The 24611-nt window shown below is 43.5% G+C and overlaps 1 protein-coding gene across 9 annotated transcripts in view; it reads right to left on the bottom strand.

The window, feature by feature from the left end:
- BACH2 (BTB domain and CNC homolog 2) overlaps window positions 1–24611 on the bottom strand; it is a 193833-nt gene that overhangs the window by 135600 nt on the left and 33622 nt on the right. For 5 of the 9 annotated variants that reach the window (XM_065059613.1, XM_065059614.1, XM_065059610.1 and 2 more), the window contains exon 2: window positions 14610–14696. The gene's annotated coding sequence lies outside the window, so the exon portion shown is untranslated. Of the gene's footprint in view, window positions 1–11; window positions 195–13535; window positions 13596–14609; window positions 14697–24611 lie in introns of all 9 variants that reach the window. The other 4 variants (XM_065059615.1, XM_065059619.1, XM_065059616.1 and 1 more) reach the window with 3 other exon arrangements.

Here is a 24611-nt window from a genome sequence, read left to right on the forward strand (position 1 = left end):
AAGACGATTACCTTTACTACATCTGTTGGACATTACTTTCTGTCAGTTCAAGACATCTGAGAGCCCGAGGAGGTAACAAGCTGCTAGTGAGGCTGTTGCTTTGCAGGAACCACGCTGTCGTTTCAGCAGTGAGGAATGCTGACCGTATCCTGGCTGATGCTGAAGCAGACCCCTCTGATCTCTCCAGTGGGAACCTCAATTAAATTTAACGAAAGTAACAAGTATTAACAGGGCCTTACCTAGTATCAACACAAACTAATGCTCAGCTGTGTTACTACTGGATGATACTTCAGTACACGCCAACATGTGGCCCCACCAGCTGTGACCTTATCTCTCAGTCGTGTCCCCCAGCTCGGTCCAAGAGTAACATGGGAAGGATGGGCAATTAGAGACCCCAGCTCTGGATTTATATCAGCTCAGGTAAACATCACAGTATCACAGTATGTTTGGGATTGGAAGGGACCTCAAAAGATCACCTAGTCCAATCCCCCTGCTGGAGCAGGAACGCCTAGGTGAGGTTGCACAGGAACATGTCCAGGTGGGTTTTGAATGTCTCCAGAGAAAGAGACTCCACAACCTCCCTGGGCAGCTTGTTCCAGTGCTCTGGCACCCAAACATGACTGACTTTCAGAGCGTGGCAGGGTAAAAACATGTGGAGGCCTTCCACCAGGGACGGTACCAGCTTAGGATCCTGCAGTGGCTCACTGGACATGTGGCAAGGAGCAAGAAGCAAATACAAAGAGGAAAAAGCAGATGACCTTGTAGTGCTTAGCTGGAGCTGTCAGGCAACAGTTAATACTGAGGAATCTTGCAATTCTGTTTATATTCTTTCACCACAAGCAGGTGTTGGGAAGCCCAGGATGGGAGGGGCATGCAGATAAAATAAGAAAGAGGAACCACGTTTTTTCTGACGTGCGTGATCTATTCTGATCAATCTTTTTTACCGACAGGCTCTTTTCCTGGAATCAGCACAGACACCCAAGTGTCACTCCCAGGCCCTCCGATAAATAGAGAGCGTACCTCAAACATCTGGGCTATGCTACCTGTTTGTGGTGGAGGATGACGTGATTTTGATGGGAGTTCTGGGGGAATTAAGCAATTTTTAACAGAGACATTATTATATCCCCCAGGCTTTTTCAAATTTAGATTAGTTTTGCTGTTTTTTTTCATTTGTTTGTTTTTATTTTCATACTGTTACAGTCATGCAATGTCACATTTACCATCTGAAGAGGAATAAAGGATGATGGATCTCCAATGACATCCACCTTGTTTTGTCCCTTGGACACCTTGCATACAACTGGGCACAAGATTTTTACACCAACAGAGCACATACAGAGAAATGCTTGACCTGCAGGTCCTCCCGACCCGCTGCTGCTGCTTGTCCAGTGCCGCAGCCACCTCGCTCTCCCCTTTCTTCTACAGCTCTTTGTTGCTGAACGTCAGGGTCATCGGTGCCACCAGCTGACACGATTAGTGTGGCTGACATTACACCACACCACTGCTCTAAAGGAAGCAGGCAGAGGGCAAAGGAAAAAAAAAAACAAAACACCAAACAACAAAACAGAAAACATCACCCAAAACAAAACCTGCAGCCATTTTAGGCAGAAGGAATCAGGCTCAAATAGACATCAGCAACCCCACTCTTTCCGATTAAAGAGAAGGTCCTTGCACTGCAATAGACATATGTAGCATTTCAATGCACTCTCACGCTTGTAAAATCAGTACACTTCTGCTGCCCCAACACATATCTTGGAGGTGTGTGCCAGTTCTTGGAAATCAAAGATAAAGATTAGGGAGTGGGAAAAACAAAATGGCTAAAAAACCCAAAACAAAACAGCATCAGAGAGTAGATAAAGCCTGACCTGTGATTCAGCAGATTTGAATGTTCAGAAGTACAACAGCCCGTGCACTACTGAAAGACAGCAGCAGTCCATTACACGTATTGATTTGCAGCACTTTGTCAGCACTAATGATGTTACCTCATTAAAAGAGATAAATGCCCTACTGTTCTACCAAAAGCATCTGCTCCTTCTTCCTTCTTGCCTGTTCTCCAGTGGGGCCCTCAGCAGCAGCACAGCGAAATAAAATAAAAATCCAACGCCAAACTTGCTTAGAGCTGCTTGCTAAGGTTGCTTTTTTGTTATTGTTTTCTTTCTTTCTTTTATTTTATTTTATTTTTAACTGAGTTTTAAATTTCCTACCAGATTATCTCTTCTCTTGACACCGAACAGGAGCATAAAAGGAAAACAAAGCCCTGTGAGCCACCACAGCCCTCCTGCCGGCAAAGCACTTTTCAGAAAATAAACTCATGTCTACCTCAGATAATTCATTCACTGTTAGGTAAAACTATATGAGCTGCAACTTCGATCACAACAGGTGATGTGATAGGTAACGTGGTGATAATGACTTCTGTCCGTTGACACTCAACAACATGTTGCCACACACAACATACCGGTTTTGTTTTTGACAGATGCCTTGTTACATGCAAAGGTAGCAGTTTACCGTAATGAATGTTTTATGCATAATTCCTTTGTGTATAGGGTCTCCAAAGTACACATTATTAAAGTCTATTAAACTCTCTATTTAGCAGAATTACCAAAGTGCCTTTGGGGAAATTATTACAATGAAGCTGTACCGGTATTTAAATTCCAGTTGTTTAACAATCTTTTCCTAATCACCAAACCAGGTATCTACATTAAAGTGCAGTCAGACGTCTTCCAGCACAGCATAAATCTGTCTATGAGCTGCTTATGGAAATTCATTAAAAAAAATGAATATTTCAACTTGGCATGTTTTTCATAATTAGCCTCAGACAGCTACTGCTTTAAAGTAATATGAACTCCTTTCCTGATCCTCTTCACCAAGCAGAGCGCTCCGCAATTAAGCCTGGTTACAGAAACAATTAACTATTTGTAGCCATACAATTTATACCAATATATCAGTATCTGCAAGATACTAGTCTATCTAAGGAAAATTTGGCCAACAAGATCTTATTCTTTAACTTTGTATGAGAAAGGACCTGTCCTTGCATGGGACTGCATGGCTTCACGGATGTAGCAGCCCAAAAGCTGCTCAAATTCGGTGTATGCCCAGGTCTCTCCTCTGGTCCAGCTACTAAACTGCATTTTGTGTAAACACCAACAGAGCAGCTACTAACTGTTGGTTGTTCCCCTCAGGCCATTTCCCCTTGAAATGCGGCACACTACAGCTACAACTAGCTACTCTCTGAATATGCCAGTTTTGTGGCAATTAATTCCCAAGTTGTAAATGTGTGTGTATGCCTCCTGTGACAAGAATGGGTATTTTAGCAATGAGAAGAGTCTCACGTTTCTCAGGGGAGAGGAAGCAAATGTCATCATAGTAGAAATCACAAGATTCAGCTTCCTGGGGTGCAGAAGACCTAGATCCTAACCTTTCTGATTTCCTCCACGACCTTCAATAAATCACTGTGTTCTTGCCTCCATTTGTAACCAGTATGAGGGTGACATTTCATGCTCTTTGAGATGTCCAGATGTGCTTAGGTTCTATAGATGGGTCAGTCAAGCTCTCCCGCCAAGACAACTAAGCAAGTACCTGAGCAGATGTCTTGTCCTTGCCACTACATCATACTGACAGTTTTACAACTTCAACACTAGTTCAATTCTCAGTCAACTTCAATGACAGAAACAACAGGAATATTCTGTAAAATGCTGACAAAAATCTTACGAAACCAGCACTCACAGAAACAGTATACAAGCAATGAAGAGGAGTTGTTCAGCAGTGCTTCTCAACAAATTAATATGCAGAATTTAGGACACCATATAGCTGCCTGCTTTGATATGTCAGCATTCAAAGCTTATGTTCAAATACAGATAAAGGAGGACTGAAGGAATAATTGGAAGCTGATATGTAAAGGTACCTCTGACAAGTATGAATCAAATAATATCCATACGTTTTGGCTCCAAGGCAAATTCAACACCCTCTGGCAGGCCTACACAATAAAGCTGTTTCCAAAAGTCCTCCAGAAAACAATCATTGGAAAAAAAAGCACAGCAAACGGGTGGACCTATTTTAGCCATACACTAATTCCCTATAAATCAATGGACAAAAGTACTTCCTTTCTCCAGTTACAAACCCTGAGCCAAACCACCTTCTCTGTTTTACAAATGCAACTTCATTGACTTTGCTCAAGTTACACAGCACCAGAGCAGAGTTTGTCCTTGTGTGCAACGGGAGGCCAAATCTCCCACAAATAAGAAATGAAACAATCTGCTCATCTTAACTGAAGTGGGATGAGGAACATCCCTTTCACCTTTAAAAAGGAGACGTAAGTATAATAGAGAGAAGGGAAAACACCACTAATTTCACTACTTCAGTTTGCCTCTCCATTAGTAAAGACTCTTGTATCCTCAGAAAGGACATGTTCTTTAGACTTTTAAAATTACTTTATCAGAAGATTTGAAGTCAAAGAATATCAGATATTTGCTTAGAAAAGTATCTAGTATCTACCTCAGTATCCACTACTTCTTCAACTCAGTTTGACAGGGGTGGTAGATCAAGTGTTACAGCTCTACTGCAGCCTGAAGCCATCAGTTCCTTTTTGATATCACTTGCTCCTTTGCCTCAACTCTAGTTTCATGAGAATGAGGTAAGATGCTTCTGCTGTGTCGCCTAAAATCCAACCATGTTTTCAGTTTAGTTAGCTGTTGGCTGGATTCACTCCATCAAGCATCTCATGGGAGGGCCTCATGAGCACCAAAATAGGTGCAAGAGGGAAGAAGGGGAAGTCCTGGTCAAGGACACAGTGGGGAGAGAAAGAGGATGAACAGCCGTAACTGGCACTGGCTTAGGCTGCCACTGAATCTTTAGTGCCTGATGTCTACCAGAAGACATCAGAGTAACACAAGATAAAGTGTGTAGAGTGGTATTTAACATGGGCATGGCCATACACGTGTCTAACATTCTGCACCGGTTTGGGCTGGGATAGAGTTAATTTTCTTCATAGCAGCTGGTATAGGGCTATGTTTTGGATTTGTGCTGGAAACAGTGTTGATAACACAGGGATGTTTTAATTATTGCTGAGCAGAGCTTACACAGAGTGAAGGCCTTTTCTGCTTCTCATACCACCACACCAGCGAGTAGGCTGAGGGTGTACAAGAAGCTGTGAGGAGACACAGCTGGGACAGCTGATCCCAAGTGGCCAAAGGGATACTCCATCCCATATGACATCATGCTTAGCATATAAAGCTGGAGGAAGAAGAAGAAGGAAAGGGAGGGATGTCTGGAGTGATGCTGTTTGTCTTCCCAAGCAACCATTACATATGATGGAGCCAGGCTTTCCTAGAGATGGCTGAACACCTGCCTGCCCATGGGAAGTGGTGAATGAATTCCCTGTTTGCTTTGCTTCCATGTGCAGCTTTTGCTTTACTTACTGTCTTTATCTCAACCCATGAGTTTTCTCACTTTCACCCTTCTGATTCTCTCCCTGACCCCACCAGGAGGGAGTGAGTGAATGGCTGTGTGGTGCTCATTTGCCAGCTGGGGTTGACCCACACCACATTCTCATGTCCCCACATTCATCACAACAGATGCCAGACCTCACAAAAGCACCTGGCAATACGACATCACTTTCTTTCCAGGGTATTGGGTGTAGATGTGGGGCGGCATTAATTTGTTATTGTGGCATGTGGACAAGCAGCCACCTCAGCCAAGCTGTTGCTTTGTCTCTCCTGCCACCTACTGTACTGAAAATCAAAATATGTGTCACCACCTCACGTGCATCTCTACTTCTGTTTGGAAATAGCAACCTTTAGTTCTTTTAGAAGTACCACTGTGTGTTTGTTAGAAGTCCCTACTGTCACAGCTCTTCCAGTGATGCTATCCAGTGTTTCTCGATGGAGGCTAAATGTAGCACTTTGAGCTCTACTGAACTCGCTGATGCTTCAGGGTTAATATTAGCATTAAATACAAAAAACTCTCTAGAGTTTAGGGCACGAACTCCTCTGCCCCTTTGCCCCTCAGAGAATTAATCACATTAGATTCATTTTAAATGGTGAACAGGCCATGATACCACATAAACCTCCATCCCTTTATTTGCTGTTATTTCTGATTACAACACTCACAAGGGGCAAAACCCAGCAGAAAAATAACTTCCCATTGAGCATGTGACTGTCAGCCCGTGGGCAGGGGTGAAACTCTCGCTGCACTTCAGCTGCGTAACCAAATGAGCGTCGCCCAAGAACAGGCCCGCCAGATGCAAGAGTCTGCTTCAGACAGTGGTGTACTCTTGTCCTTTTCACCTTTCGCTCTCAAAAAGCACAGCTGAGCGAGTCTGGCTGTGCCACCCATACCCTCGGCAGAGCAGTGCCACCCATGCGAGATACTACCCATGTGAGATGTCCTCCCTGGCTTGTACCCAAGTGGTGCTTCCAAGAAGAAGACAATTAATAACCACCTGGGTTCTGCCATCCATCCAAACAGCATTAATCACAGTAAATGGCATTGAGAAGGGCGGCAACAAGTCTGAGCTGGTTCAGCACAGCCCAAACCCACCACAGGGGCTTCAAACCCATTCACGGTACTACGTGGAAGCCACTAAGCAACCAACCCTAAAATGACTAGACAGATATCCCACGTTAATTATTTATGCCATCCCCCCAAGAAGGCCTGACAACTTTATTTTTTCAGTATTTTATTATTAAGTTTGAGAAAGTATCCAAATAGAAACAACAAGCTGAAGTTGGTAAAAGAAATCTCATTATTTTTCTAGTAAGAAGCTGCACTGTGGGTGCTGGTTTATTTTCCCATATAAGGCATTCCCTTTTACCTAATCAACAGCTTAGGGCTCTATGACAGCAAATACCTTTGATAAAAAGAGTATTCTGGTGAAGGAGGAAGACATTCAACATTTGCATGATCAAGTAAGCTATCAAATGCATTTATTTATGCTGTGACCATAGTAATCAAGAGGTATTACATGTGGAACTGAGCATCAGTTACATGCATTTTAAATCTGATCTTTCACTGGTTGCAGTAAGGAAATCATTGACTAGCAGGACTCTTTAGGGTCTTTACAGGCTGCAATTAGAGAAGCGGATAAAGAAGATAAATTACTCTACTCCTGCAAAAGCAAGTCTTACTTTTGAAAGTAAGAGTGGATCTTTCATTTAAGTACTGAGAATTTGATCAACTGGGAAAAAAAAAAAAACAAACAACACTAATGTAACTCCACTCATTCACAGATAAATATCTCTAAAAAATGAGGACATCTCTTCTCCTCAAACAAATCTGACAAGGCTGTAACTAAAAATATTTGTGCAACACACAGAGTTTGGTATGGACGCAGGAGAACGACTGGCATGAGTAATTGGAATGTCTGATCCCAGCTATTTAGCCACCAAAATGCCTCACGAGCTGTGATACTTCCACTTAAAGGCAAATATGGCTCACAAATATCTATTAAACATGAATGAATTTATCAGGGAGCAACAGTACATTCCCATTAATCGGACAAAGGCTGCAAAGCAGTGAAAAAGACTTTTACAGCAAGTGATCAGAAGCAGCTTTTGCTGACACCAATTTAATTTCTAACAGAATCAAGGCAAAAAACTAAAGGATCATGTTACCGGTTAGTAATGATACAGGAACTATCAGTGAAAAGCTAATGGAGTGAACAGAGCCTTAGAACAACTTGATATTTTTTAACACAAACTTGAAAAACCTGCTGCTGCTAGGGCAGTGTCAGAGGGTTCTCACAGATCCTCACCAGAAACTCTCAGACAACTCTCAAGGATCTCTAAGAATGCTCCAAGGGAATTACAGAAGCCAATTTTATACAGGCTTGTGCTGTCAGGATTGATGTCTCACTAAACAAACAGGCAAAGTTTAATCTCCAGAAGGATTTCTACCTCTGCTGCGCTTGACCAAATGGAAGGGAAGGAGATTTATGCTTGTTTGGTCTATGGCCGAAGGAGACTTCCTAGCAGAAATGGAAGTCAGTGGGTGATAAGCTGCTCCCAGAGTATCCCTTGCTTTGAGAGGAGTGGGAGCGGCTGGGAGCTTTTCAGAGCAGATTCTGCAAGCAAGCTGTTAAGAGAAGCTGCTATCCAGAAGGCTCGACAGGAGGAAAAGGAAGCAGGGAAATCAGAGTTAATGGGATTTGGCTGCAACCAGAAAACAACTAGGTTTGTGAATACATTACGAACAGTCCTGCACTTCACTGCAGCACCAGTTCATCGCTGGATGAGAAAAACTTGCATAGATGTAATGCCTTAAAAAACTCCATGGAAATGTAGATTCATCTGTTTAGAACAAAAATCACCTCTCCCCCTGGGATGCCCTGTAGCTCCATACATGAAGACGAGGAAACTGCCACCGCTACACCATAACTTCTGTGACTTTCTGCAAGTGGGAAGCTGTCAGGCTAGAGATTTCTTTCTTTCGAGGTTATTCTGTAAGTCATATAAATGAACACTTGCTATACATGGAGGTCACCATCCAGCTCATCTTAGACATCACTCTTCAGCCTGTCTGTCCCTCCATGGAGGATTACAAAGCTTGCCCAAGTTTTCTGCAAGAGGCAATTGCTATCCGATCCTGTCAAGTAGGATAATTTGAGCTCAAAAGTAGAGGGTTACCTCATTCCCGGAGTGTCTCTCCTTGGCACAACTTCAGATCGAGGAAAGTTATACAATTAGGGTATAGAATAAGGTCTTTGGAAGGAAACATGGTGCTCCCAAGCACAGAGAAAAGCAAGCAAATAAACCAACAAAAGTTACATCACTTTGTAAAGAGCAACCTCAGCAAGAAGTGCTTGGTGTCTCCTGCACCAAGGACCTCCTGCTCATCCTCCAATCTACATGGAGAGCGAGCTGATTGCTTAAGGCAGCAGTGAAAGAAAAATTACCATAGACGATGCCCTCTACCTGTGAAAACTGAAGCCAAGCCTGGGACATGACACAACACGTACAAAATCCAAACTCATCCTTCCTCAGATCCCAAAGGAGGCAGCGCCACAGTATGTGCAAGGAGGGGAGATAACTGGCAGTAGAGAAATTTCTGGTCTATTCATGAGAGAGGGGAAGAGGCAATAGTAGCAGAAGAATAGAGACGATAGGAGAAGTGAGATAAAAGGATTACGGGGCTGATAGCATCTTACAGACAACACAATTTTAGAAGAAGGGGAGGAAGTTGAGTGGCCGTGAAAGAGGGGGAAGGAAGAGCAAGGCTGATTTTCCCGATAGTCAGGTCATGAACAGTTCCTGAAATCTGTCTAGTCAGGCTGGATGTCCGATGTAAAGATGCCAAAAGCCAGGCATGCAGCATCTTCAGGGTGGAAAAAGGAGATATTGGGGAGTGAGGCACTCTGTGGGGGAATTAAAAAAAAACCTACAGGTCTTCTAAGTGCCACAAATAGAGAGAAAGCTACTGAGCTCTCAACTGATAATGAACATGAACAGTTAACAGAGGAGTTATGCAGAATTGTCCACCAAGACAAAAAAATCTTTAAAAACTTTGGCTCCTCACAACCTTCTTTTTTTTTGGAAATCCCACAGTCTCTGCTGGGAGATTAGCTTCATAAAGTGAGAATTTAACTGGAATTGCAGCTCTGGGTAACGACGGGAAATGTTGCTCACAGCAACAGAAAATGTAGGATAATTAGGCATTTTGGGGGAGAGCGGAAAGAAAGTTACAGTAACTATGCAAACAGCATAAATAACAACACTGTCCTTCCCTGGGACCTTATGAGGATCTCAGAGCAATCTATAGCCATTTCTTGTCCAAAGCTGCTGTGCTACGGCCACATCTTATTGCATGGTCTGGGTCCAGTCCTAAGCCTGGCCATCTTTATATTCTTATCCCCCTCATCATCCTCACCCCGGACATCAGCTGTAAGCTGAGGGACAGGGACCCCGTTGTGGGTCTGTGCAGTGCAGGACCCCAGCCAGGACTCAGGGTGCTGCCAAGTGCTCCTTTGACATAATTAACGAGGCGGCCTGATCAAGAGACACAGAAGACAAAAGGTTTCCACCAAATGAGAAAACTTTTAAGTGTGAGAAGTGTGAGAAGTTCTCCCCATGCCGAACGTGCTCAGCTGGGTAGGGCAAGTGGGCTGGGAAAGCGAGCCATCTTTCAGACAAAAGTGTGCAAAAGAAGCAGGAGGAGAAAGAAAGGGAAGACAAGGTCAAGCAGAGGGAGGAAAGCTCCAGACAAATCCTCCCCAGGTGAAAGCACCTCAGTGGACACCAGTGTGGAGTCTGCAGAAGATGCTGCTCAGTGGGCAGAAGGGTCAAGTTAAAATATAAACCCACATTTACACGCTCCTGTGAGTTCCTTAACTGCAGCCGAGAATTTAATGATATGCTTTGCATTGGACTTGTTTGATTGTACGTTTTCCAATCTCCAGTTCCAGTTTCTGCTCCTACTCTGATTTTTAATTATCACAGGGACAAAACACTAATATTCAGATATTGCCCTGCTAAGAAATCCGGAGTAACTGGAAGTTGTATTAACAATATTTAAATACATCCCATGTCTATTTAAAGGTTTGAATGCATCTCGTTAGAACACTGCATAAATTAAGCCAACCTAATTCTCCAGGATGCATCAACATCTAAAAAGCCCCAAGTTTGATGTTCTCTCTTACCACCCACTTAAAAAAACCAAAACCAACATGTTGGGGTTAGCTTAGGTTGCAAACAGTAACAAAATCAACATTTAACTGAATACATGCGATTTACTCCCCGATGTAATGAAGATCATGCCATAACCAGTTCAAAACCAAAACAAAAGGCTCTCCCCCACCCACGCCATGCACATATTCCCCCCATTTTCACTGCCCAGCGCATCCTGCCCGTTCGGGATCCTGCATCCTTCCCTCCATCCCTCCGCACCGCCTGAAACCATCCCAGGACAGAGGGAAGCGCTGCTGCTGCCGTGGGGCTCCCCGTCCCCGCCGGGCTCCCCGTCCCCGCCGCCCCGCTCGTGCTGGCGGCAAGACAAAGCAAACTCCGGTTGCATCACGGAGCAAACTCATTTTCCAGCAACCTCCCAGCCCGGAGTTTACCGCTACTGTAATCCGGTGCTGTCAACAACGCCGCCTTTGTTGCGCACGGCTTGCTTGTTGGTTGGTTTGTTGGGATTTTTTTTTTTTTAATTGTTATTATTTATTTTTAAGTAGAATTTTTGTTTTCAATGAGTAATCTGTTTTCGAGTGATTTCTCCTCAGCAGTGGCTCCACCCTGTACTGTAAACGAGACATTACCTTATACAAGAATGAATCTGCTGCATTCCTCTGTCTAGCTGCCTCGCAGCACATTTCCTATGCTCGCAGCAGCCCCGGCAGCGCACGCTCTCCCACCCCTTCCCCCCCACCTTTTTTTTTTTTTCCTTCTTTTTCTTTCCTTTTTTTTTTATCTTTTCACTGCCTTGCTGTGTTTTTGTGTAAATGATCTCACATGACTCAACAAATCCATCTGCCTGGAGCAGGCCAAGTTTGGAGCCTTCCCAGGAGGGAGGAGAAGAATTGCTTTGTGGAAAGGACCTGGAGCTTTGCCCTTTCTCTGGCTCAAATTACCCGCCTGTCAGGCCTGACGGATTTGGCTAAAAATAAAAGGAAGCGGGCCGTGAAAAGGAGATGAATGAGCTCAGCAGTTCCTTAGATAACATAGGCCTGGTGTCGCCCAAAGCTCCCAGAGCAGGAACTTCAGATGCCAGGCATGTAAGTGCGGTGCTGCAGCCGAGGTGAACTTGGCTGCCTGGGGACCCAAAAAAATGAAACAAAAAATTAAGGGCAAAATAAAAAGGGCAAACCCAACCATCCGCTGTTGGAAATAAACGGATTAAAGACACGCAGAATGGGAAAACTGCCTGCTGTAGGTTTTGAGCTTGTAGAAGGGGAGATTTATGGCGTTTCCAGTGGGGAAAAGGGGTGTGGGGGGGTGTGGCGGGGGGACACATATGATGTCAGCCTCCCATCCTGCCCGGAGAGCCTCAGTATCCTCCCTGCAAACGCCTGCCCAGTGCCCGCAGCAGGTATTAAGCACTTAGTTTGGCAATGTAATGACACACTGCAACAATCTGTAATGTGAGGCAGTCAGCAAAGCCCTGGCTTGCAAAGCTCTTTCTCCTAACCATTAACCATATGTTTGGCTCCGCCGCCGCCCGAGTGAGCGGGTGTTCCAGCGCACCATCTGGTTTCTATCCACACAAGCAACTGCAAAGCACAGAGTATTTCCCTCTGGAGCTGTGTCTTCCTCCCCGGTTCCCCCTCCCCACCTGGCCCCCCACTCCTCCGCTCCCCTGTCTTCCTCCTTCACCCCATTTCAGCGGTGGCCTCGTTTCCCCGCTGCGATGCTCGAAGCGCTGGGGACCACATGCTGCCGCACTGAAGATGCGGCAGAAGAGCGAGGATGCTGCGATATGCCACCCCCCGTGAGCTTGCACCCCTGCACACACACACACACACACACACACACACACACACACACACAGAGGGATCGCACCCCTCAGAATCAATGCTTGGGGTATCACGTTAAAAAAAAAAGGCACATTCTTAACCAGCCCAAGAGCCACTGCAGCGCCCATCACATCCCACTCACACACACGCGCACAGGGAGCATTCAACTGGGATTACATCAACTCCATCAACTCCATCCCCACACTGCAGAAGGAATTCAAGGATGAACCAAACAACAGGAGGACAATTAGCAGTGTTATATCCTGCCCCCAAACAGGGCTTTCTAGGCACACTGGGTGTTGGTGCCCCATCCCACCAAATGAAGAAGATTCTAGGGGAAAAAAAAATAAAGGAAAAAAAAAAAAAAAAAGAAGAAAAAGAAAGAGGAATGGAATGAGAGTGCTGAAGAAGGAAGAATGAAAATATTTATTTTCCATGTGATTACTAAACAAGCTTTTTCTGAAACTATAAAAAAAGCTTTCAAGGGCTATATTTTAGAAGACCTTGTACCATGTTTGCTTTACAATTTTATGAATTTTAACTACTATTTATGTTTTTAAAGCACTTCCACGTTTCTTTTTATTTCTGAAGTCACCTATGGGAGATCAGCAGTTATGTTCCTCTCAGGATGGCCAATTTAAGGTTAATCATGACCTAATGCAAGTATTCAGGGATGCAAGCAATAGGATATTCAGCAAATCCCACACTTGTTCCTTTAAAATAAGTTTATACTCTGCAATGAGTCACACATACAGTGTTTATCCAAGTTACCAGTGCTACAAGGAAAAAAAAAGCCCATTACATTTGCAAATACATACAAATCACAGCTGTAAGCACCCAACTGCTTACACCAGGACTTGTTTCTATGACTGGATATTGATTTTTTTAATAATGTGTCATTATACCAATGTTGATACAGCAACTATCTTCCCAGAGTATGCAATTTAATATTAAAAAGAAGCTGGCTCTAGGAAATATCAAATCCACACTCATTCATATGCTCTTTAAATATCCTTCTTGCTCATGAATATAGCAAAGCAAAGCCACAACTCTGTTTTTTTCCACCTAGCACCTAACAAAGAAAATGCAAAGGACTCACCAGTTAAAACAAGCTCAGTCTAAGGCAACCAGCTCTGCTGATCTACCACTCCAGCAGGTGCTGGAAACAAAGAGGCTATGTTGAAAAAGATGCACATTTTCCGAATCTCCTCATACATGTGAGAAATCAGTGCATGAAAAAGCATGCTATAGACCCTTACCCTGGAATCAAATACGCGTGGGGAAAACCCATGTGCTTGTGAAAAGCCTGATGACTTCACTGGGATTGCCTAAGAAGTTTGAGGGTAGGATCTGGCCCCAATTATGAAAGGGGAGGGCAATTAGCACTGTAAACTCCCCTCCTTCATCTTCCACTCCCCCTCAGTGAGGGAAACAATTAAAATGATTAAAAACATAAGAGTTGCCTTTTAGCTAACAACTTACATTTCCTGCAAAATAGGACCTATGTATGCTAAAGTCCATTATTTTAAGATAAGATTGTTGCAAACATATTAGTAGCATGCTTAAATGTCACATATCAGGTTTCCTACAATCATGCAACAAGAAATTGTCTTCATTCACACACAGAAAAAACAACCAGCGGTAGTTCTCTAAAGCAGCAGAGGTCTAGATCTGGGTCTTTTAGCAGATAATCATCTCTTATCCAGAACTCTTTAAAAGGGGGAATTCAAGGGAAATATTCATAGATTCAGAGTTGCGCAGTCTGAAGGGACAACTAATCATTTGACTTTCTACAATAAAACACACACGAAGCTTCCCCACCTACAATGACGCAGCTGTAAGAGTTTGAATTAGAGAATCTCTTAGGGGGAAAACAAAACAAAACAAAGCCCCAAAAAAAAACAGAAACAAAAAAAGAACATAAGATTTAACAGCCTGACATAAGGAAGGGAGCACCCGCAACCCCAGCAATGTTGTCCTATTCAGCAATCACCCATGCTGTGGGAACACTCACACCCTCTCGCCTGGTCTGAATTAATTTCACAGCCAGCCACTGGGTCTTGTTATACCTTGTCACCTTCCTCTACTCCTCAGTCCCTGACAAAGGGCCACTGTCAGCCTGAAACCCAGCCAGTTTTTAAAGCATAATAAAAAGCAGTTGCCACATTATTACCTGAATCCACCGAATCCTCCTGCCAACAATGATGTTTTCGCAATCACATTTTTCTGTTTTTAAAAACTTCTCTCTTGCCTCATTGCTCTGTGTGAAAAACAACACAAAAGAGAAAATTGATTAACTGCATGTGATTATCTACTATTTGCATTACAGCAGTTGGCTTTCCCAGCAGATGTTTAGGCATTTTTTTTCCCTGCCATGTGTCATAAAAATATTTAGAAAGAAAAAGTCCTTTGCCCAAAATTGCTTGCTGACCAAACAGAAATGACAGAGAACAAATAATTTGGAGGGGCGAACGAGGTACCACAGCCCATCCTTTGTAGACCCGCACAGGAGAACACAGCTCTCCTGTGCCCAAATAATCTGCCCTTTCCCCACGGCATCCTGCCTGGCAGCACCGGGACCAAATGCCAAGGAGACACTCGGTGCCATCAAAAGCAGAAATATGGGGGGAAGAGAGAGCTGCTTAAGTTTCTTTCAGTTTCAGTAGTAAATACATGCCACTAATAACTACAGCAGCGATGTAAAAATAATACTTGCAAAATTACATCAACAGTAAATTACTTAATCCTACAGTTTCCCTGAACTTTGCACCTACAACACCATAAGCAGTGACTCCAGTTAAAATTCTCAAAAGGTTCTTTTAGTGTCTGTGTTTACTCCCACTTCACATATTAGTAGCTTTAAACTTCAGTGTCAAATTCTCCTGCCAATACACCAATGAAGCAAAATGTACACTTCATGTAAGAAATGTCCATACTTAAATAAAGAAGAAAAAAGCCCATGTGGTGAAAAAACAACTGAAGATACAACCTCAAAAAACCCCCGCCAGCCTCTCTGAATGACCAAAAGATGCACCATAGGTAAAGAAAAAATGTAACTGGATTTTCAGTACTGGAAATGCCGTTAATATTGATCGCTTTCTCTGAAAGCAAACAAAACAAACCCCTTCACTTAAGGAGATATAACTCAACCATCTGCACATAATCCCTTGTCTACCTCCATAAGGACATATGAATTAAACGCAGCCACACAGCATAGGGTGGGAATATGGCTGTGATACCCCTCCTGCCATTTCAGGGCTCAGGCATTTGGCATACTCTGTCCATCATCAACAAGGATGTTTGCCAGAAAGTTTCAGTTGCAGTGGTCTGATTCAGACATTCCCCAAAAACGTGGCTGGAAAGGCTCGACAAATTCTGGCAACTTCTGGAATAGGAAGTTTAAACCTGGGATTAGCCAGGTGCCACGCAAAGCAAAGATCATGGTCTAGTCCAGGGCTGAGGAGGAGAGAGCTGGTCTTTACCTCTGGCATCTACTCCTGAGCAGACAGGGCCACCTCCTGAGCAAAGACAGGGACCAACTCTCTCCCCTGCTCCAGGTGACCTCCCAGACAGAGCCCTGACAGCCTGGAGTCATCTACGCTCCACACAGAGCAGCCAAGAGCTGAGCCAGGGAATGGTGGGGAAAAATACGTCAGAATGGGAAATTTCACTTCATGGGGACGGAAAATTGGAGACAGGATGGTGAGAGAGTGACAACCTGGCTAGGCACGAATAGCTGCAGTAGGTCTGTGCAGTGGCAGCACTGCCAATGCATCATCTTCAAGCCTCTACAATACTGATGGTCATAGTTTGCCATTGGTTTGCATCCTGCCTTTTTTTCTTATGTGTAGCAAAGCTCCATTGTAAGAGATAACGCTGTCGAGCTGAGAGACTGAAATAGGAGGGAAATGTGGCAGGGAAGCACTGCCGCAGCAGCTCTCTTCGCTCTCTCCAGCTGCAGCAGATCCCCACCGCACTTGGCACATGGGACGTCCCTCAGCCGTGTGGGACCACAGTGCAGGACAACTCTGACAGCTGTTGGCAGCAAACACGGCAGCCACCCCACCGCTCCCTGCCACCCCTCTCAGTGCTCAGGCAGATGAGCCATCGTGCCTTGGAGAGCTGCCACGCAGCTCCGATGCTGTGCCGCTCCAGTCATTTACACCCAGCATGTCCCAAGTGGCCATTAATGGCGAGGTCCTAACCCACCTGAAACTCAGCCTTCTCTCAAGCAAAACTAATGAATGCCCACAGCAAAAGGCAACCCTGTTTCCACTATGTGAAACACTAGGTAGTACAGAGATATTTCAGCTGCAAAGCTGCAAGATCCTCAAGATCCTTTGTCCTCATTTTAATGTTCTTCCTGTAAAGAAGTGGCAACGCTTCCCAAACCATTTGTCAAACCCTAAAGCCTGACACTAATCAACAGAAGAAGTTTGTGAGGAAATGACAAACTTCTTCAGCAGGATTTGAGTAGTATGCCATAAATAAAAGCCTGAGGCCAAACACAGAACAGCAGGGAAAAACCAAGATGAGATGCTGAATAGAGCGTTTGCCCAGGACTTGCAGCTACAGCTGCAGGCTCAGCACTAGGCAGGGGACCCGTGGAAAGAGCAGGGTGTGATCGCATAATCAAAACTGTCCATGCGTTCACAAGACTTAAAATCAGGTCTGCACAAATCCTTTTTATATCCCACTGAGATGCACTCTGACCTTAGTTATAATATTGCAGTGTATTTGTGTATGAAAACAAAATTAACAGCAAATAGATGAAACCACCTTAGATATTACACTGCCTTACACATTCATGGCTTATAACAGAGCATAGATCTACAGTCAACCAAATGTGCAACGCAGGAAGACAGACCTTAAAGGTAAATAATTCAAGGCTTGAATTCTTTAAGGTAAATAATTTAGGGCTCTAATGAACTCGCTGACTGTAAATAAGGAGTTCCACTGTTAGGAACCCTTCAAAGTGCCCTACATCCAATCCTCGGGAGTGCAGGGCAGAAAACCGTCAGCAAAAACACGGCTCAAATATTCCTGACTATAGCAGCAAGGGCTCTGTCTAACACAAAAGGAGTTTCGGATAGGAAAAGGCAGCTTCACATACTGGTTCCAGTGCTCCATACTGTACCCATGAGCTGCTGAAATGGAGGTGCAATTTCAGAAATATCACTTGGGCAAGCAGCCAGGCACTCTGTGAAGCACCCAAAGGTAGGTGACCCATGTTGAGTCCCATGTACGCATCAGAAAAACCCTTCAAGGACAACGAACACGGCAATTTGGTCCAGAGTTGCTAAAAACACACGTGACTATGTGCAAAGCTGTAAGCTCCTTGCTAAATATGGTAGCCCATAGATGAAAAGCAATCAGAAAAACCCCCACCTCCTCTTCACAATCTCTCTTCTCCATCCTCTTACAAAATTGGCTATGGTCAATTGACTATTAACACCTGGGAATTCCTGTGCATCCATCAGAAAGCATCTCAGCCAGACAATATCCATCAACAAACCACAGTATCAATCCTCATAAATTCTTAAACTACCAGCAAGCTGCAGCCTTTCCAGCCTGCATCCTCTGGTTCCAACCAGTCATTCACAAGCAGCAACTAGTCCAGCCCAAGCAAGGAAACTGTATTAAAATGAAGATACAGCGAACTGTCAGTTATACAACATTGTTGCCGCTAAAAAAACTCAAAAGCTTTTTATGCTGCCTCACACAAACATAAAGTAGTACTTAAAAACACCCTGGAGTTGCCTCACAGGCTCTTACGAGACCAATGTGAAACCAGACCGTGGAAGCAAACCCCGCCTTTCGCCGCCAGACATGGGGACGTCAGCAGCAACAGCCCAGGCGTTGCAAGGCTGCTGACAAGCCTGGAAACCTCGCATGGGAACATGCCTGCAGACCAGCAGTGGAAAATGCAACTGCGGCTCTCGCTCTGTGCCCAGCGGAGATGAGATCTCATCGCCAGCAGAGATCTGGGTCACCACCAGGAAGCTGGAATTATCCCAGCACCATCTTCTACGTAACACTCTTGAAAGGGGAAACAAATCTGTGGCGAGGTTGCATCTGACAAGATCCCGGGTGTAAAATAAAAACAACCACCAGCAGTTTATTTGCTCCCTGGTGATACCATCCAACTGAAAAAAAAACCCAAAACATAACGCATAATGTATGCAAACTTCTTTGCAGAAAGAATTTGTTATCAACGCTAGGTTCAGATTGCAGTGTCTCAAGAGCTGGAAAACACATCTCAGTTGCCAAAATCACTCTCCTAAATGCCAGGCTAAAAAGTATGTGTTTGCCTATCCTATACTTTAAAAATTAAAACCCAAACATGGGGAAGGAGAAAGCAAGAAAGACAATGAAGCATCAATTTTAAACCAATGACATTTGTGAAAAATAACTGCACCGAGTCTCTACTCAATCAAGTAGCTGATATGTCTCCAGGCACAGGACTGAAAACTGAACCAGCTTTCCAATCTCTGCTAACCAAAGCTTTTGCAATCTTCCTGTATGCCATTTCCTTGTTTACATCTCATGGTACTTTTGGAGAAACCCGTATGGTGAACCTAGAAAGTGAAATGCGATATTATTTACAGAATAAAAGAGCACGCCGTTCGCAAGAATTCGTAACCACACACATCCCAATCCTGTTCCTCAGTCCAACACCCACTCCAGAAATCCTGTACCAACCAGATTAGCTGATGTGCACATGCTTGTGCTCTGGCGGAAACAATAGTCTCTTTCAGTCCGTACAATCTTCTGAAGAACCAGGCGAAAACGTCATGGGAAAAGTTAGGAAATATCTGCAGAAAACAGTCTGCAAGATGAAAGGCAGAATGAGCCTTTTCACTTGTATGAAGTACATAACATGGAGGAGAAACGCATGGCTTTGTTACCTAGCCCCTCTTCCAAAGGGCTTGAATTTTATTTTTTTATTTTTTTTTTTCCCTAGGATGGAAAAGGGGGTGGAAACAAGTTTAGAAATCAAAACACTCCAGTAGCAGAGTTATAAACAGAGTGCTGCAGGCAAAATCCATCTCGGGGAGCTGCACGGCAGATCTGGGAACTGGGACCCGCTCCCCTGAGACGCAGGGATCTCCCACCGAGGCAGGATGGCACAGCATCCCTCCCTGCCCTCTCCTCCCAAACAACACTCTGCTGCTGTGGAGGGCACAGCACTACCTTTTAATTAATCCAGCACAAGGTTTGAGCTGCCTCAGGGTTAAACTAAACATTTTCTGTCTTTAACTGCTATAGCAAAACTCACTATAGAGAAAAACACTCTGCTATAAGGCTAGGGAATTGAGGACAGAAAAGAAGCTGCCACAGAGCCAACCCTGACCTCTTGAAATTTTGCCTCCAGAGGACTCAAAATGAAGAAATCAAATTTTTAATCAGCAGGGAAATGGGGCAGAGAGACTAACTCTCAGTAACATTATAGTTGGGAATACCACATAAAAGGCATTATGGAGTTGTACTATCCACCTTCTGTTCCAAATTGTAGGTCTCCAAAAAACATATTGGAAAAAAAATTCCCCTACTATCAGGACAGCACTAAGCACTCAGAGACATTTAAGATGAATACAGCTCTACAAATCTCTGTTTCTCCTCTTGCAAGGGGCTACATAATTCCTGCAGGGAACACACACTTCTGTATTAAAGCAAATTTTCTCTGCATGCACTCATGAAGCCTATGATTTTTTTATCCTCTGGTATGCATCTTCCTACGTGATTGCTTATGTTAAAGGAAATACGGACATTCACTCTGCAAAAAATACCAACTCTGGTTCTGCACAAATGTCACAAAAGTTAAATAGCAGCAATTGCGGCTTCAAATCTGCTTTTGCATTGCACCAAACAGACCATACAACCGCTGGCATCTTATCTCTCATGTGCACTTTTCCTCAACTCACACTCCCTCTCTGCAAGAATTTACTGAACAGTTCATGTAAACCCAACAGTAGTATATTCCAAACTGTAGGAGTGAGCCAAAGTATTAATTTGATGTGTCTGATTGAACAGACACCATATGAGAATGTGAGAGCTGATCACAGAAGAACACAAGTTGCTTTTTCATTTCACAACTCCGAGAGTCAAAAAGGGTGCGTAGGACCCTGATATCTACCAGATGTTTTACAGTAAGGTGAAAAAAGTGGTGCAGACACATTTGTCCATCGTGAAAGCTTCCCGACAGCTACCAACTGGCCATGCCGCCGCGAGCAGCCTTGCTCTGCCTGCAAAACAGTAAAACCCTAATGGAACTGAGTATTCACGGCTTTCACGCTTATGTATAATCTTGCTCTCAATCCTGCTCACTTTTCCAGAAAACAAACTTGACAAGTCCATTGGTACAAAGTGAGAAAGCCTCAAAGCAGAACTCATTTTGCTACATATATTCTTGTACCTATTTAAGAAAAATTTATTAAATTAAAAAAAAAATGGGCTGGAGTACATTTGTGGTTTCTCCAAGGTCTACGTTGAACCCAAGAAATGAAAGAGCAAAAGGTTTTTAGTATTTTGTAGCAAGTTGTGGGTTTTGATTGCGGGGTGACAATAAAACCGTGGCAGAGGTATTGTTAACCCCCTCTCCCCCCCCTTAAGCCGCTCCCTCTCTCCCCTTCCCACTCAGGACAGGCAATCAGGAGGGAAAGAAGGACACAGAGAAGAGAGCTGGAAAAATTAAACATGTTTTACTAATGCTACTAATAAGAATAGAGAAAATAATACAAAATATACAAAACCAATCTTGAAAGTCTCAGCAACTGCAGAGCCGGCAACCAAAGTCCTGGATTGGACTCTGCAGCCAATCGGAGCTGGATTCAGTCTCTCACTAAGCCTCAGTTCGCAGGGACGACTAGCAAGGTCCTCTCCTAATGTCGGCCATAAGCAGAAGGGAAAGAAGGAAAAGGGACAAGATCCTCATGATCTCCCACTTTTATATTAAGTATTCACGTGAATGGGATGTTATACTCAGTTGGTCAGTTTCTTGGTCACCTGTATTCTTGTTGTCCCTCTCCCAAGAGGCGCATCCATGCTTATCAATAACTTTGCATTCCATTGCTATGTTTACCAAAACATGTATCTGGTTCTCCAGGAAAATGCAGCTAATATGAAAGCTTTAGCTGACAGACAAAGACACTAAAAAAGAAACTTGTTTTTAACAAAACCAGGACACAAGTCTTGTGTCAGTTTCATTCAGAATACTTTTTCTCAGAATTTGTGTTTGGATTTAAAAACAAAAACGCTCTCACCACAGCTCCCAGGGGCCTCAGCCACCACCCTCCCTGCACTAGGCACTCTACACACGCACAGGGACTTCACATCTCTGTCCTGAAAAGCCAAATTTCATCTTGTAGGTACAAAACTGGAGGTTGATTGCTTTTATGGTCAAAAAAGGGGAGAAGTTATCATTCAAAATAAAAGTAAGAAAGGCAAAAAAGGGCAGAAAAGGAAAAGGGAAAAAAGAAAAAGAAAAAAGGAAAAAAGAAAAAAGAAAAGGGGAAAGGGGGAGAGGAAGGGGGAGAAAAAAGGGGGGGGAAAGAGAAGGAAAGGGAAAAATGGGAGGAAAAGTGAAGCAAAAAAAAGGGGGCAAAAAAAGGCAAGCAGCCCAGAAGAAAAATGTCATTTCCACTGGCCTCTTGGGTGAAGCTCATTGCAGAGACAAGTTGTCTTTCCATGGACTTGAGATGAAGTTTGGAGAGTTCAAAATATTGCTGATGGTGGCCACTGCTGTCCTCCACTGTGTGGTGTGGGGGTGTGTGAAGGGACGACTCCTCCCCCAGCCATACATCTCCTGGTACCAGGAGAGCCCACGCTCACGCAGGCTTTCACACAGTACAGTGGGTGACAGGGATCACACGAGATGGAGAGAAACTTTGACAACCTTCTTACTGGTGACCCTGCAGCTCCTGTTTCCACAACCCATGCCAGTTCAAAGAACACCACAGGACGTGCAAGGAAGGAAAAGGAGCCTCTTAGGCCAGGGACAGGTAAATACACACACTAGATGACCTCTGGAGGTCTCTTCCAACCCAAGCCATTCTATGATTCCATAAGTGAGGCAGTTTGAGGGCTGGGATCTCCCAAGCCTCTCATATCCAACCCAAAGCAACTTTTTCACAGAACGCTGCCTCAATTCTTCTTCTACATAATGTTTGCACTCATCAAAAAGGGTTTAGGAGATTTACCAGGGGCTTGTGGGGTGACAGGATATTTTGCTCACAGTCTCATTGAATATATTTATGCCTGCTGTTTTGACATTTACTTGTGGACATACACTGCCTCGCTTCCCTCAGCCTGGCTCTATCTGAGGAATAGAATGCCAAATCTTCTGTCTCTCTGAGCAAAATGCTGCCTACACCAGCCTCGAGCTCGGCACCAAAATCACTCATTCCTGCACAGGACCATAGAGATAATCTTTTGCCTGTTAAATATCCCACTTTCTTCCTTATTGCTATGTGAGGATATGAATGAATGAACTTCACTTTTTCTGAATGCCGCCTTCTGCCTTTATTGTGTACTTTGGTTCCTGGTTCTAGCTGCACCTCCCTGACCTTTGAGGCATCAGTTAATCTTGCTGGGTCTGATTTCCAAGTGCCCAGCTCTAAGTCTCTTTGAGGCAAAAAGGATGGATGTTATTAGCCCTGTGAGAAAAGATGCATTTGGTCCGTAACCATGGGCTCCTGAAACACAGCTGCTAAGCGCAAGTCTCAGTTTCTGAAATTTTCTTTCTGCTGCCTCATTATCTTTACTACATCCCAACAGAAACCAGAGTCTCCGCAGGCAGAGGAAGTCTTTATGCTTCCAGCTGCATCTAATGCTAGCTATTCAACCAGATGCAAAATGTTGAATCAACCTGATGTTTCACTTTAAAGTCTCAGAATTTTTCTCTTGCTGCTGGGACTAGGTGCTTGCGGTTTGAGTTACCACTGGGGAAACGGAAACTCACAGCCAACCCTTCAGATTACTTCCCAACACTGCCAGGCTGCCCACAAAGAAAAACAACCAGAAGATTTCAGACACAAAATAGCTTAAATCAGATACCTAGAAAATATTCTGCAATAAATGAAACGTTAAGTGCAATTAATTGAAAGGAAGGCTGGAGCTCCCAGTAAGTCATAATTTTGATCTTAAAACTAGGACACGATCTCTAAGAAGTAGCTCTGCCAAGAGGTCCTGACCGCTAAATTTAATCCTGCAGGTGCTGACTTCATGCTGTTGTTGTCTTCCAGCCAGATCATTCCAGTTAAGCAGCCTTTCATATTTTCAGCAGAATCCATAGACTGAAACTCCATTTTTTAAGTATAGTTATGCATAGGGAAAAAAAAATATCAACTTGCCAGTGAAGAACAAAAATACCAGATCAGTGAGCATACAGTCTTAGAAATATAGCTATAATACCTCACTTGCTAAGAAATCTCTTTCAAATAAATGTTTATGTTAAAATTTAAAGTTATGTTCAACATTAATCTTAGGGAATTTTACAACAGAACATACCAATTTTAAAAGGATTCTACAGTATTAATGAATTCCTGGAACCCATAGACAGAAATTAAATGGGGGGGGGGGGAAACCTACAGTGTTGGCTAGACATATTTCAATATTTGTTACCATAGAAACAAGCTGGCAGATTTAGGTTTTGGACTTATCCTTGCTATAAAATATTAAACTTTTTACAGTTTTTGCATATGTATATTATGGCAAGAACACTGTCAATCCTGATAAAGCCCAAAGCATCTTAATTATTTAACAGGATTTTAGCTTTTTTTTTTAACAGAGTGTCTTTTTCTTTTTCTTTTTCTTTTTCTTTTTTTTTTTCTTTAATAGACTGTATTTTAAAATCTTCCAATACTTCCAGAATACCAAAGAGAGACTTCTGGCTGACAGAATAATATATAGGAGATGCACAGGAGATAAAGACTTCTTTTTCCACAATGCTGCAGAGAAGTGGTAGATAAAAGGAACACAAACATTCTAATAAAGACGATTCAACTGTAATGATAAAAATTATACCAATTAGCAACTGTGATAATTTTACCAGCTAAAAGTACATTAAATGTTATATTTAATTTGAAAGAAAGTTCATACTCCAAATTTGGTGGCTTTGTTCTCAACCCTAGCAATGGGGAAAGGCTGAAGTACAGAATTTAAGTGATTGGGATAA

The sequence above is a fragment of the Columba livia genome, chromosome 3 (assembly GCF_036013475.1).
Source record: "Columba livia isolate bColLiv1 breed racing homer chromosome 3, bColLiv1.pat.W.v2, whole genome shotgun sequence".
NCBI lineage: Eukaryota > Metazoa > Chordata > Aves > Columbiformes > Columbidae > Columba > Columba livia.